We start from the raw sequence: 13082 nt of genomic DNA, 5'->3' as shown, positions 1-13082 counted from the left end.
GAAAGAACCATCTGACTTGTTCCTAATGTGCTCTGTTGAGAGAGCAACGTCAGTCACCTTTCCTGTTTCACTATGGCAACAACGTTCGTTGGCAGGTATTGGATTGACTGACATACTTTCCAGAGTGCTTCAGGAGAAAACAACAGAAATGCATCACCTGAGAGGGTAGAACTGAACTAATATCCTTGGGATATGGACCACTACATTGGCTCTCTCCGGATATATTGTCCCCGTCCATACAGTCAGCGGGGTTCTCCGTTCATCGTGGGGACAGGAAGAAGGAACTTTCCGAGAAACACAGTGTTGGAGAAGTATGTCTCATGATGAACAACATGGTGTGATTGTGGTAACGTACAGGAATACCCAATCTGGAATAACTCATCATCAAATTCCGACCACATCAGCTCCCAAGATAATTTTTGGGGGTTATATTCACTGCTTTGTATATTCCTCCCCCTGAAACAGCAGGGAGCAGGTCTCGAACCCTCAACCTTCTAGCCCGAGGTCCGGCTCGCTATCGACTGTGCTGCAAAAGCATGCTCGAGCGGCAGAGTCGATTTCCGCGCTTATAAACCCAGGGTCGTTACAATGGCTAGCTAGCCAGGCAAAAGAGAGGGCTGCTGCATGATTGCAATTTTACCAGTAAAATTTATGATTCCCATATACAGTGGGGCAAAAAAGTATTTAGTCAGCCACCAATTGTGTAAGTTCTCCCACTTAAAAAGATGAGGCCTGTAATTTTCATCATAGGTACATTTCAACTATGACAGACAAAATGAGAAAAAAAATCCAGAAAACCACATTGTAGGATTTTTTTTATATTTATTAGCAAATTATGGTTCTCCTCTAGAGAAATGATGTTTTGGGGCTGTTGCTGGGCAACACGGACTTTCAACTCCCTCCAAAGATTTTCTATGGGGTTGAGACCTGGCCACTCTAGGACCTTGAAATGCTTCTTACGAAGCCCCTCCTTCGTTGCCCGGGCGGTGTGTTTGGGATTACCGTCATGCTGAAAGACCCAGCCACGTTTCATCTTCAATGCCCTTGCTGATGGAAGGAGGTTTTCACTCAAAATCTCACGATACATGGCCCCATTCATTCTTTCCTTTACATGGATCAGTCATCCTGGTCCCTTTGCAGAAAAACAGCCCCAATGCATGTTTCCACCCCATGCTTCACAGTAGGTATGGTGTTCTTTGGATGCAACTCAGCATTCTTTGTCCTCCAAACAAGAGTTGAGTTTTTACCAAAAAGTTATATTTTGGTTTCATCTGACCATATGACATTCTCCCAATCTTCTTCTGGATCATCCAAATGCTCTCTAGCAAACTTCAGATGGGCCTGGACATGCACTGGCTTAAGCAGGGGGGCGTCAGGCACTGCAGATTTGAGTCCCTGGCGGCGTAGTGTGCTACTGATGGTAGGCTTTGTTACTTTGGTCCCAGCTCTCTGCAGGTCATTCACTAGGTCCCCCCATGTGGTTCTGAGATTTTTGCTTACCGTTGCTCACTTGTGATCATTTTGACCTCACGGGTTGAGATCTTCCTTCGAGCCCCAGATCGAGGGAGATTACCAGTGGTCTTGTATGTCTTCCATTTGCTAATAATTGCTCCCACAGTTGATTTCTTCAAACCAAGCTGCTTACCTATTGCAGATTCAGTCTTCCCAGCCTGGTGCAGGTCTACAATTTTTTTCTGGTGTCCTTTGACAGCTCTTTGGTCTTGGCCATAGTGGAGTTTGGAGTGTGACTGTTTGAGGTTGTGGACAGGTGGCTTTTATACTGATAACAAGTTCAAACAGGTGCCATTAATACAGGTAACGAGTGGAGGACAGAGGAGCCTCTTAAAGAAGGTCTGTGAGAGCCAGAAATCTTGCTTGTTTGTAGGTGACCAAATACTTATTTTCCACCATCATTTGCAAATAAATTCTTTTAAAATCCTACAATGTGATTTTCTGGATTTTTTTGTCTCTCATTTTGTCTGTCATAGTTGAAGTGTACCTATGATAAAAATTACAGGCCTCTCATCTTTTTAAGTGGGAGAACTTGCACATTTGGTGGCTGACTAAATACCTTTTTGCCCCACTGTATATGGGAATCATAAATGTCATAAATATATTTTTGTAAATACTCTCTCTCTCCAGGACACTGTGGTGGACTGTCAGCTCTCAGACCTTTGTGAGGAGGACGACACTATAGACATGTCACCTGAGCTCCACAGTGACAAGGATAGGCAGGGGCTGGAGAGATTGAACAACATGCTACTGAGGCTGTAAATAGGGCTGAGGGACAATCACACCCTTACAGGACACATGCATAGATATACATGCCATACCATGTCATTTCATGGGTGGTCCTTCTGTAGCAGGACAGCATGGCGCTTGTAACGCCAGGGTAGTGGGTTCGATACCACCCATACAGAATGTATGCACACATGACTGTAAGTCATAAAAGCGTCAAATTATATTATTATTATTATATTATTATTTCCCCCAATCTTGAATGATTTTAATTCTGACTCTTCGAGTATTAGGCTATAGGCCTAGAGGAATTTATGTAAGAAGAAACTGTTAAAGACCATCATTGTTATTTTAGTGTATTCCTTATTCTTATAATATTTTGTAATTCCAGTTCAATTTTGATGACAATATCCCTGAGATGAATGTTGTATAAAATGCTATGGTTATGAAAGGATGATGTCACTTGCACCTTGTTTTCAGGTTTGAATAAGACAATGTACCCCTTTATCCTTATTCTTTCAATAAAGTTATTGTTTTATTAGTATTATATTATTTGTGTATGTCTTTATCAAATGTACGATTAAATGCCATTTGTAATTTGTTTTAATGCTTATACAAGTGGATGCGGAAGGTATTCAGACCCATCGACTTTTTGGGTCTGTTACGTTACAACCTTATTTTAAAATGGATTAAAATGTTTTTTCTCTCTCATCAATCTACACACAATACTCCATAATGACAAAGCAAAAACAAGTTTTTCAGAATTTTTGCAAATGCATAAAAAAACTGAAATATCACATTTACATAAGTATTCAGATCCTTTACTAAGTACTTTTGTTGAAGCACCTTTGGCAGTGATAACATCATCCTCGAATCCTCTTGGGAATGACGCCACAAGCTTGGGACACCTGTATTTGGGGAGTTTCTCCCATTCTTCTCTGCAGATCCTCTCAAGCTCTGTCAGATTGGATGGGGGGGTGTTGCTGCACAGCTACTTTCAAGTCTCTCCAGAGATGTTTGATTGGATTTAAATCTGGGCTCTGGTTGGGCCTCTGAAGGACATTCAGAGACTTGTCCAGGAGCCAATACTGCATTGTCTTGGCTGTATGCTTACGGTCGTTGTCCTGTTGGAAGGTGAACCTTCACCCCAGTCTGAGGTCCTGAGCGCTCTGGAACAGGTTTTCATCAAGGATCTCTGTACTTTGCTCAGTTCATCTTTCCCTCGATCCTAATTAGTCTTCCAGTCCCTGCCGCTGAGAAACATTTCCAAAGCATGATGCTGCCAATACCATTCTTCACAGTTGGGATTGTACCAGGTTTCCTCCAGATGTCACGCTTAGCATTCAGGCCAGAGTTCAATCTTGGTTTCATCAGACCAGATAATCTTGTTTCTCAAGGTCTGAGAGTCTTTAAGTGCCTTTTGGCAAACTCCAAGCGGGCTGTCATGTGCCTTTCACTGAGGAATGGCTTCCGTCTGGCAACTCTATCATAAAGGCCTGATTTGTGGAGTGCTGCAGAGATGGTTGTCTTTCTGCAAGGTTCTCCCATCTCCACAGAGGAACTAGAGCTCTGTCAGTGTGACCATCAGGTTCTTGGTCACCTCACTGACCAAGGCCCTTCTCCCCTGATTGCTCATTTTGGCCGGGAAGCCAGCTCTAGGAAGAGTTCCAATCTTATTCCATTGAAGAATGATGGAGGCCACCGTGTTCTTGGGGACCGTCAATACAGCTGATATTTTTTAGTACCCTTCCCCAGATCTGTGCCTCGACGCAATCCTGCCTCGCAATTCTACAGACAATTCCTTCGACCTCATGGCTTGGTTTTTGCTCTGACATGCACTGTCAACAGTGTGCCTTTCCATCATGTTGAACATCATGTTCAATCAATTGAATTTACCAGAGGTGGACTCCAATCAAGTTGAAGAAACATCAAGGATTATCAATGGAAACAAGAGCTAAATGTTTCATCTCATAGCAACGGGACTGAATACTTACAGTATCAGTCAAAAGTTTGGACACACCTACCCATTCAAGGGTTTTTCAATTATATTTACTATTTTCTACATTGTAGATTAATAGTGAAGACATCAAAACTATTAAATAACAGATATGGAATCATGTAGTAACCAAACAAGTGTTAAACAAATCAAAATATATTTCATATTTGAGATTCTTTGCCTTGGTGACAGCTTTGCACACTTGACATTCTCCCAACCAACTTCACCTGGAATGCTTTTCCAACAGTCTTGAAAGATTTCCCACATATGCTGAGCACTTGTTGGCTGCTTTTCCTTCACTCTGCGGTCGAACTCATCTCAATTTGTTGGAGGTCGGGTGATTGTGGAGGCCAGGTCATCTGATGCAGCACTGCATCACTCTCCTTCGTGGTCAAATAGCCCTTCCACAGCATGGAGGTGCATTGGGACATTGTCCTGTTGAAACACAAATTATAGTCCCACTAAGCACAAACCAGATGGTAGCCATACTGGTTAAACGTGCCTTGAATTCTAAATATATCACAGAAATTGTCACCAGCAAAGCACCCCCACACCACCTCCTCCATGCTTCACGGGGGAACCACATCAAAATCAAAATAAATCTCACATTTGGACTCATCAGACCAAAGGACAGATTTCCATCAGTCTAATGTCCATTGCTCGTGTTTCTTGGCCCAAGAAAATCTCTTCTTCTTATTGGTGTCCTTTAGTTGTGGTTTCTTTGCAGCAATTTGACCATGACGGCCTGATTCATGCAGTCTCCTCTGAATAGTTGATGTTGAGATGTATCTGTTACTTGAAGTCTGTGAAGCATTTATTTGGATCGCAAATTCAGAGGCTGGTAGCTATAATGAACTTATCCTCTACAGCAGAGGTAACTCTGGATCTTCCTTTCCTGTGGTGGTCCTCATCATGAGAGCCAGTTTTAACATAGTGCTTAATGGTTTCTGTGACTGCACTTGAAGAAACGTTCAAAGTTCTTGACATTTTCCGGATTGACTGACCTTCATGTCTTCAAGTAATGATAGACTGTCGTTTCTATTTGCTTATTTGAGCTGTTCTTGCCATAATATGAACTTTGTCTTTTACCAAATATGGCTATCTTCTGTTTACCACCCCTACCTTGTCACAACACAACTGATTGACTCAAACGCATTAAGAAGGAAAGAAAATCTACAAATGGACTTTTAACAAGGCGCACCTGTTACTTGAAATGCATTCCAGGTGACTACCTTATGAAGCTGGATGAGAGAATGCCAAGAGACGAATTACCAAGATGTGCACTCCGACCATGCGTGGACCAACTGGCAAATATCTTCATGGACATTTTCAACCTCTCCCTGACCCGAGTCTGTAATACCTACATGTTTCCAGCAGACCACTGTGCCCAAGAAAGCGAAGGTAACCTGCCTAGATGATTACCCCCCGTAGCACTTGGTAGCCATGAAGTGCTTTATAAGGCTGGTCATTGCTCACATCAACACCATCATCCCAGAAACGCTAGACCCAATTCGCAGGGTCATTCGGGTTAGTAAGGGTTTGGCCAGCTGGAATGTCCTTGTTCCATTGCGCTCTAGGGACTCCTTGTGGTGGCAGGGCGCATGCACGCTGACTTCGGTCGCCAGCTGTACCATGTTTCCTCCGACACATTGGTGCGGCTGGCTTCTGGATTAAGCTAGCAGTGTGTCAAGAAACAGTGTGGCTTGGCAGGGTCGTGTTTCGGAGGACGCATGGCTCTTGACCATCGCCTCTTCTGAGTCCGTATGGGAGTTGCAGCGATGGGACAAGACTGTAACTACCAATTGGATATCATGAATTTGGGGAGAAAAGGGGGTAAAAAGTAACCAATTATTATTATTAAAAAAGGAAAAAGGCTGCTCTTGCTGCTACCGCACAGCAAGCAGTAAGGCAGGTAGCCTAGTGGTTAGAGCATTAGGCCAGTAACCGAAAGGTTGCTGGATCGAATCCCCAAGCTGACAAGGTAAAAATCTGTCATTCTGCCCCTGAAGAAGGCAGTTAACCCACTGTTCCGAGGCTGTCGTTGTAAATAAGAATTTGTTTTTAACTGACTTGCCTAGTTAATTAAAGGTTACATTTTTAAAAGTGCCAAATCTAAAAAAACAGAGTCTTTATTCCAGTAAAGGAAATAGGCAATACTCCTAGACAAATCAGAGCAGAAAACAAAACATAAAAAAGACTAATTCCACTCGTAAAAGTGAGCGAGGACAGACTGGAGACTCGACCATAAACTGTAGGTTGCCTCGGGAAGGCACAGACCGAGCAGACTCAGACACCTGCTCACACGCAGCATCTGAGGGAAACAAGACACAGACTGAAAGAGCGCCACCGCAATGAAGTTTGAGGATTTTAGAGGTGGACACGTGGTGTCTAAGAACAATATACAAGGATCCGACAGGACAGAAACGGAAAACAAGGGGAGAAATAGGGACTCTAATCAGAGGGCAAGATACGGAACAGGTGTCACCTGTGTTCTGAAGATTAGATGATTGAAACGTAGGGAAAAATTCCAGAGAGGAATAGGAACAGCTGGGAGCAGGGGTACGGAACGATAGAGAGATTCTTTCACAAGAACAAGGCATTGCTCGTGTTGGAGCATGGGGCCCAGGTGAAAGAGATCAAGAAAAACTCAATTCCAGCTGTGAACCTAAAAAAGACCAGGACATCAGGGGCATTTAAGGTGGCGCGTGTTCAAGGCAGAAGGGAAAATCCTTCACTAAAACGCATAATGACAAGACAATATAAGACAAAACATGACAGGTAGGCTGCCGTTTAATTTTCCGGATGAAAGTTACAACAATGAAAACGCCCAACATCGGATGAAGCAATTTCTATTCATCTAAAGCCTATTTATTTTTTAATTTTTGTTACAAGCCGTGTTTCGTTTAAAGGCTGTGTAAAGTTAATTTGTTTCAATGTACCGGTAGGCACCTGCGGCTTATAGACATATGCAGCGTATTTATGTACAAAATACTTTTTTTATCAGTTGGTGCAGTTTATATTCAGGTGCGCTTAATAGTCCAGCAATTACGGTATGCATAGTCACTTTACGCCTAACTACATGTACAAACTACCTTGACTAACCTGAAGCCCCGCACATTGACTCGGCACCCCCTCTATATGGCCTCGTTATTGTTATTTTATTGTGTTACTTTTTTATTTCATATTTTTTTGTTTATTTAGTCAAACATTTCTTAACTCTATTTTCTTAACTGCATTGTTGGTAGGGATAGGCGTCCCGTCAACGGGACAGTTGTAAATCATGCAGCGCCATGTGTCACGATCGCAGATTTTAGAGAAACAACAAATGTTGGTATATTTTGGTATATATAAGTGTAAGTGTCTTATATGTAAGTGTCTTATATGTAAGTGTCTTATATGAAAGATTAAATTCTTGTTAATATAACTGCACTGTCCAATTTACAAAAGCTATTACTGTGAAAAAAGCCATGCTATTGTTTGAGGAGAGCTCCTAACGAAACACTTTCACTGCGATAGGATTGATAAATTCACATCTAAAGGTGAAATGTGTACTTATATTCTGAAATCTTGCTCTGGTTTATCTTCTAAAGGGTCCCAGAGAAAACATGAAGTGTCGTTTTGTTAGATAAAAAATATAATATCCTAAAAAGTTCCAAATAGCATGCATGATCGATTTTGTATTTCCACTCATTCAATTTGCAAATAAATTAATCTGTGAAAATCTAACCCTAAACATTGTTTCAACCAGTCAAATTACGTCCGTATTTATTCCTCAGAGATCCTAGAACGTAGCCAGACTTCACTATATCATTAGGAGTGGAGTATATCCTATAGGACACCAAAGTTGGTCAGAGAGCGATGCCTTCATGGCGTGCCGATGATGCGGGCAGTTTTCACTTGATTGACTGTAACTTTGTCAAATAAGCACTAATCTGAGAAATCCCGTATCTGTCGCACAATTTTGCTGCTAACCTTGTGCAACAACAAGCCTTTTCCTTTTGGACAAAAATGGCAAGAATAGGGAGAGTTATGAAGTTATAAAAACTGTATGTTTACAATATGGTTACTAATACTGTAAAAGCTAAATCAAAGTCCAAGTATACAGATTTGACGATATTCTTGTAGAAAAATGTAATTTCAATGTGAATGCATCCTTCACGATTTGCCCAAATGTACCTGGGTGACTTCACACTAAATGTCATGTAACTTGCTCATACTTCAAGTTATCAGTCTAAAATTTTGCACATACACTGCTGCTCTCTTGTGGACACCATCACAATTACAGATGGTGCTAGAGAAAGAAAAACATTGTTTTAGTCTTTGTATTTTCTTCTACCAGATCTATTGTGTTATATTCTCCTACATTCAATTCACATTTCCACAAATCCCAAAGTGTTTCCTTTAAAATGGTACCAAGATTATGCATATCCTTGCTTCAGGCCCTGAGCTACAGTCAGTTGGATTTAGGTATGTCATTTAAGCAGAAATTGGAAAAAAGGGGGCTATCCCTAATACCCTGACTACACCACCCTGACTACACCAACGCTCGCGCAGACGAGCGTTGCAAAATACATTTAGAAATCTAATATTATTCAATTATTACACCCACACTGCTTGTGCTCGTCAACGAGCGTCTGCCTTGCCACGGGCTAAAGTAGAAGTCAGTTCTATTTGTGACGCAGATCGCGGTGCAAGTCCACCCATCTCCTCATTGGTTTATAGAAGGAGATACCCACGTGCCATCTCCTCATTGGTTATACCCACGTGGGTGATTGAAAGACAAACTATGTTGTTGGTCGTTGTGGTAATACTATGAAGGTTTTTGATGCCAATCAACATATAAGTTCAAAGAAGAAAAAGCCTAGAATGAGGAGAGATGACTAGAAACGATTTGGTTGACCGTTTTATGTGTGGATTAATTGTCGGAGTAGAGGACCTTGTGCATTTCTGGTAAAATAACAACTCAATGTCTATATCCCAGGACAAAATAGCTAGCAACAACAAGCTATCTAAATAGGACAAATAAGCTAGTAAGTGCAAGCTATCTAGCTAAATTGCCATAAATGTTTAATGCTTTTCGAACCTGTCAGAGTTTGTTTTGATATTTTAACCTGCGTGTCGTGATCACGTTTGGCGTGGGGGGACAAAATACATTTATGCACGATGGCGCACGTGCGCAGCCGGTTTGGGTTCCGTGTAAGAGTTTATTAAGAGCTTGTTAGTAAGCACTTCACGGTAAGGTCTACACCTGTTGTATTCGGCACGTGCCCAAAAACATTTGATTTGATCATGGACCAGCAAGATGCCTGCTTTTACAACATTTTCTCTCCGCCAAGCTGGCCAGCTCCGCAGCCCATTCCCAGTGTGCTCTCCCGAGCACATTTTCCAAATATCCACGGCCCTGCTTTTCCAAACATACCAGCTTATCTCCCAGCCACATACCCCACTCCTTGGTGGATCCGTGATGGCTATTCAATCATCGCTGGTACAGTAATTCATTTTCAATTGTATACATTCTTAATTTCCATTCACCTTAAGAGTAATTGATAAAAGCTGCTTGCCCATCTTTATTGTGCCACAGTCCATGTGACGGCAGGCCACACAGTATCATATTGCAACAGTTCGTTGCAAATTCACCATATTGGCCACATCTTATCATCGTGCAGACCGGCCTTCTCACTGTAGAAATGTTATTGCATGGTGTCCATCCAGCCATGATTGTTTCGGACTTATGTTGCTTTCTCCCTCGTGCCCCCACAACCACCTCCACCCATGTTGCTACCACATGATGACACCACGCACCCGAGGGCCACCATGATGACATCCCCAAGATCACCAACTAGGCTTCCAAGCCTCAGATCAAGCCTCAAAGACTTCGACCTAAGCCCCTACACCAGCTCCGGACCTGGCTTCTCTCCCAGCCTCAGATTATGACTTGGCATCCGACACAACCTGCCCTCTGCCACCACCACAGTGTTTCCTCCCCCAACAACCTCACATTCCCACCTACTCAGCCAGTTTTGTGCTCACCGCCACCACAGTGGTTTGGCGCCTGGACATCCCAGCTGCGACGCTGTCCCAGTTAGTGTACAGACTGTCTCACGGTTCCAGTCTACACTGCCGACCGCTCTGGCCTCCCGGCTACAGCCACTATTAGCTCTCCCCCTCTCAGGTCCAGCTGGCCCCTTTTCCACTGCTACAGCAGTCGCTCACCCCTCTCTCTGCCAGTGACGACCTCTCTCCACCTCAGGACCAGCCAGCGCATGACTGTTTCTTCAACAGTGACACACCCTCCCTCTCCACCAGTGGCAAACTCCATCTTCACCTCTGGTCCCACTCGTTCTGTGACCGCTACCCTTCCAGTGCCTCACCTTCTCTGCCAGCGACGACTGCTCAGCCAGCTATATGTGCCTTCTGCTCCTGCTCCTCCAGCTGTGGCATTTGCCCCTATTCCTCACAGCTGTGACCTCTCAGTTCAGTGAGCCGATTGCCTCAATGTTCCAGTTTTCACTGCTGTCCGCAGCTCAGCCCTGCCCTCTTGCTCTCCATTCCCTCTTGACGGCAGACCTGGTTCTTCCTCCCCCCAACACCCTCCACTTCAATTCGCATCCAGTCTTTTCCGCACTTCGCCAGTAGATCCTACAAGGTCCCGCCTGCCACGTGACCGCGGCAGCGTCTCTCCCCCTCTCTCTGCAAGTGAGGACATCTCCTCAGCTCAGGTCCGTTCAGCCCTATGAATGCTGCTCCAGCAAAGGCTCACCCACTCTCTGCCGACCACTCCCCACTTAAGGTCCCTCCAGCTGCCTCCCTGGCCTTCTTGTATTACAAAGGCGTCATCTGCTCAGCTCACCCTTCTCGCCGCTAGGATTTGGATCACTACTCCATTGTTATGGATCTGGCCGTTCGTTTTGGTGGCGCTACAATCTACGAATGCCATTGCCTGTTTTTGATTGCCACTGCCTCCAGTCTCCTGCAGTGATGTCAGCACATACTCGGGGACTCTTGACAGGTCTACGGGCGCCTCTTCACCACAGGTGTCCATCGCTGCGATCTCCGCGGTTGTTCATCCCACCCTGCCGGTATCCCGTCTGCCCCGACACCAGAGTGCGCAGAATGTCGCAGGGGCCTGTCTCTGCTCCACTCCACCCCCCCTTCCTTCCTCTGGACAATGCTCGGCCTTGGCTTCCTCCTCTGTGGTGAGGGGAAAGCAGCCATGCTCCAACGACCTGGTTACTAAGTTTGCCTTCAGCACTCCAGTGGTGGCTCACCCCCTCTGCCCATGACAACTTCTCTTCACCACTGGTCCCGTGACTGCCACCCCAGCAATGCCTCACTTTCCCACCATGAACTCATCTCAGCCAGTTGCGTGCCAACTGATCTTGCAGCGATTCGGCCCCCGGTTTTACCAGCTGAGACGCTCTACTAGATGTGAACCAATTGCCTCTGTTCAATTATTCAGGTGGTGGCCACCGCCCGCCCTCGTCACCAGCCAATCACTATTGACATCCTGTCTTACTGCATCCAGATGCTGAGATTAAGTTACATCTCTTCCGCAGTCTCTCTACGCTGGGATTGAGGTTTATTTTTCACTTCCTGCGACGTTCAGTGTTTACATCCTACATTTCTACCTACATCCCTTCTCAGCATGTCAGACATCCCCGTCCTTGACAAATATACCTTTAACATCAAACACAATAAACCAATCATTTTGACAGAACCACAACAGTGTACCTGATCCGGCTAACATCTACCCTCAGCCCTTACCAACCACTCACTTACTTCCAACAGCTCAGACATTCTCAACATGCCTCTCCCTCCGATTCACTGTTCATCACCAAATCTGGTTCCATTCCCATCTGAGACAAATACTATCACTGTATGGCTATCCTGCCGATCAATTCTCAGGACTTATCCTTCCATGTCGGAGCTGCATCCATGGCAACTTCGACATAGCATCCCAGACCATACAACTCCTCGCACGCTGGTCCTCTCAAGCCTCTCATTCCTACATCCGCTCTGACATCAACATCAGGAGAGCACACAACATGCTCATCTCTCAGAACATGCATTAACTCAAGCACTATTTTCTAGTCCCTGCCTCCTTTCACGGACACCATCTACCTCAAGCACCGATTCCTACCCAACCAGCCAAAAAACAGTTTTTTTTCCCCTTGCCAAAGTTGCTTCTGGTTGCTCTTCTGGGGTCTAAGGTTGGGTCATTCCGTGGGCATCTCGTCCATACGCTGTACTACTTCAAATATATTGCCAACCATTCAGCACCATCAGTCCAGAACAACTCACTTCCTGTCCAGGTTCTAACTAATTTGGAGTGCTTGTTTTGGGGATTGCATCACCACAGCAGGCTAAATACCATGCTTGAATTATTGTCTACAATCCAACCTTTACAGAGTTCCCCCCCCAATTTTTTTTTTTTTAACCCATTTCGATGTCTGGTCCTTAAACTCGTGCAACCCCTCTCTTTTTCGCCTGGTTCTGCATGCCATGGAAAAGTCCCATCACAAATCGGAAAGAAAGGCTATCGAGGCCTAATGACATTAAACAACATGGTTAGCTAACAGGGTAGGAGAAACATGTAACATCCACACATGGTCTCACTGACTCACTTGGTCAAATGAGCTGGAACATCCCTTGTCAGGTGACAGAGTTCAGTGTGGCTGCTCTTCCTTCCACAATAGATATAGTATACCTAGAGAAAGTTCCAGGTAGAAGTTGCCCTATAGGATCAGCTTTACCCCCCCCCCCACTAAATGCTAATCTTAACAGGAGAGGAGGCATGCAGAGAGGAGAGGTGGAGAGGGGGAAGGAGGCAGAGAGTAGAGGAGAGATA

General features: G+C 44.5%; 1 protein-coding gene across 5 annotated transcripts in view; it reads right to left on the bottom strand.

Annotated features, from left to right (window-relative positions):
• Positions 1-13082, bottom strand: part of LOC124014538 (solute carrier organic anion transporter family member 1C1-like) — a 64243-nt gene that overhangs the window by 42849 nt on the left and 8312 nt on the right. The gene's annotated exons all lie outside the window — the stretch shown is intronic.

The sequence above is a fragment of the Oncorhynchus gorbuscha genome, linkage group LG25 (assembly GCF_021184085.1).
Source record: "Oncorhynchus gorbuscha isolate QuinsamMale2020 ecotype Even-year linkage group LG25, OgorEven_v1.0, whole genome shotgun sequence".
Lineage (NCBI taxonomy): Eukaryota > Metazoa > Chordata > Actinopteri > Salmoniformes > Salmonidae > Oncorhynchus > Oncorhynchus gorbuscha.
Note: the sequence above shows the minus strand (reverse complement) of the source record. Positions and strands in the feature narration are given on the sequence as shown.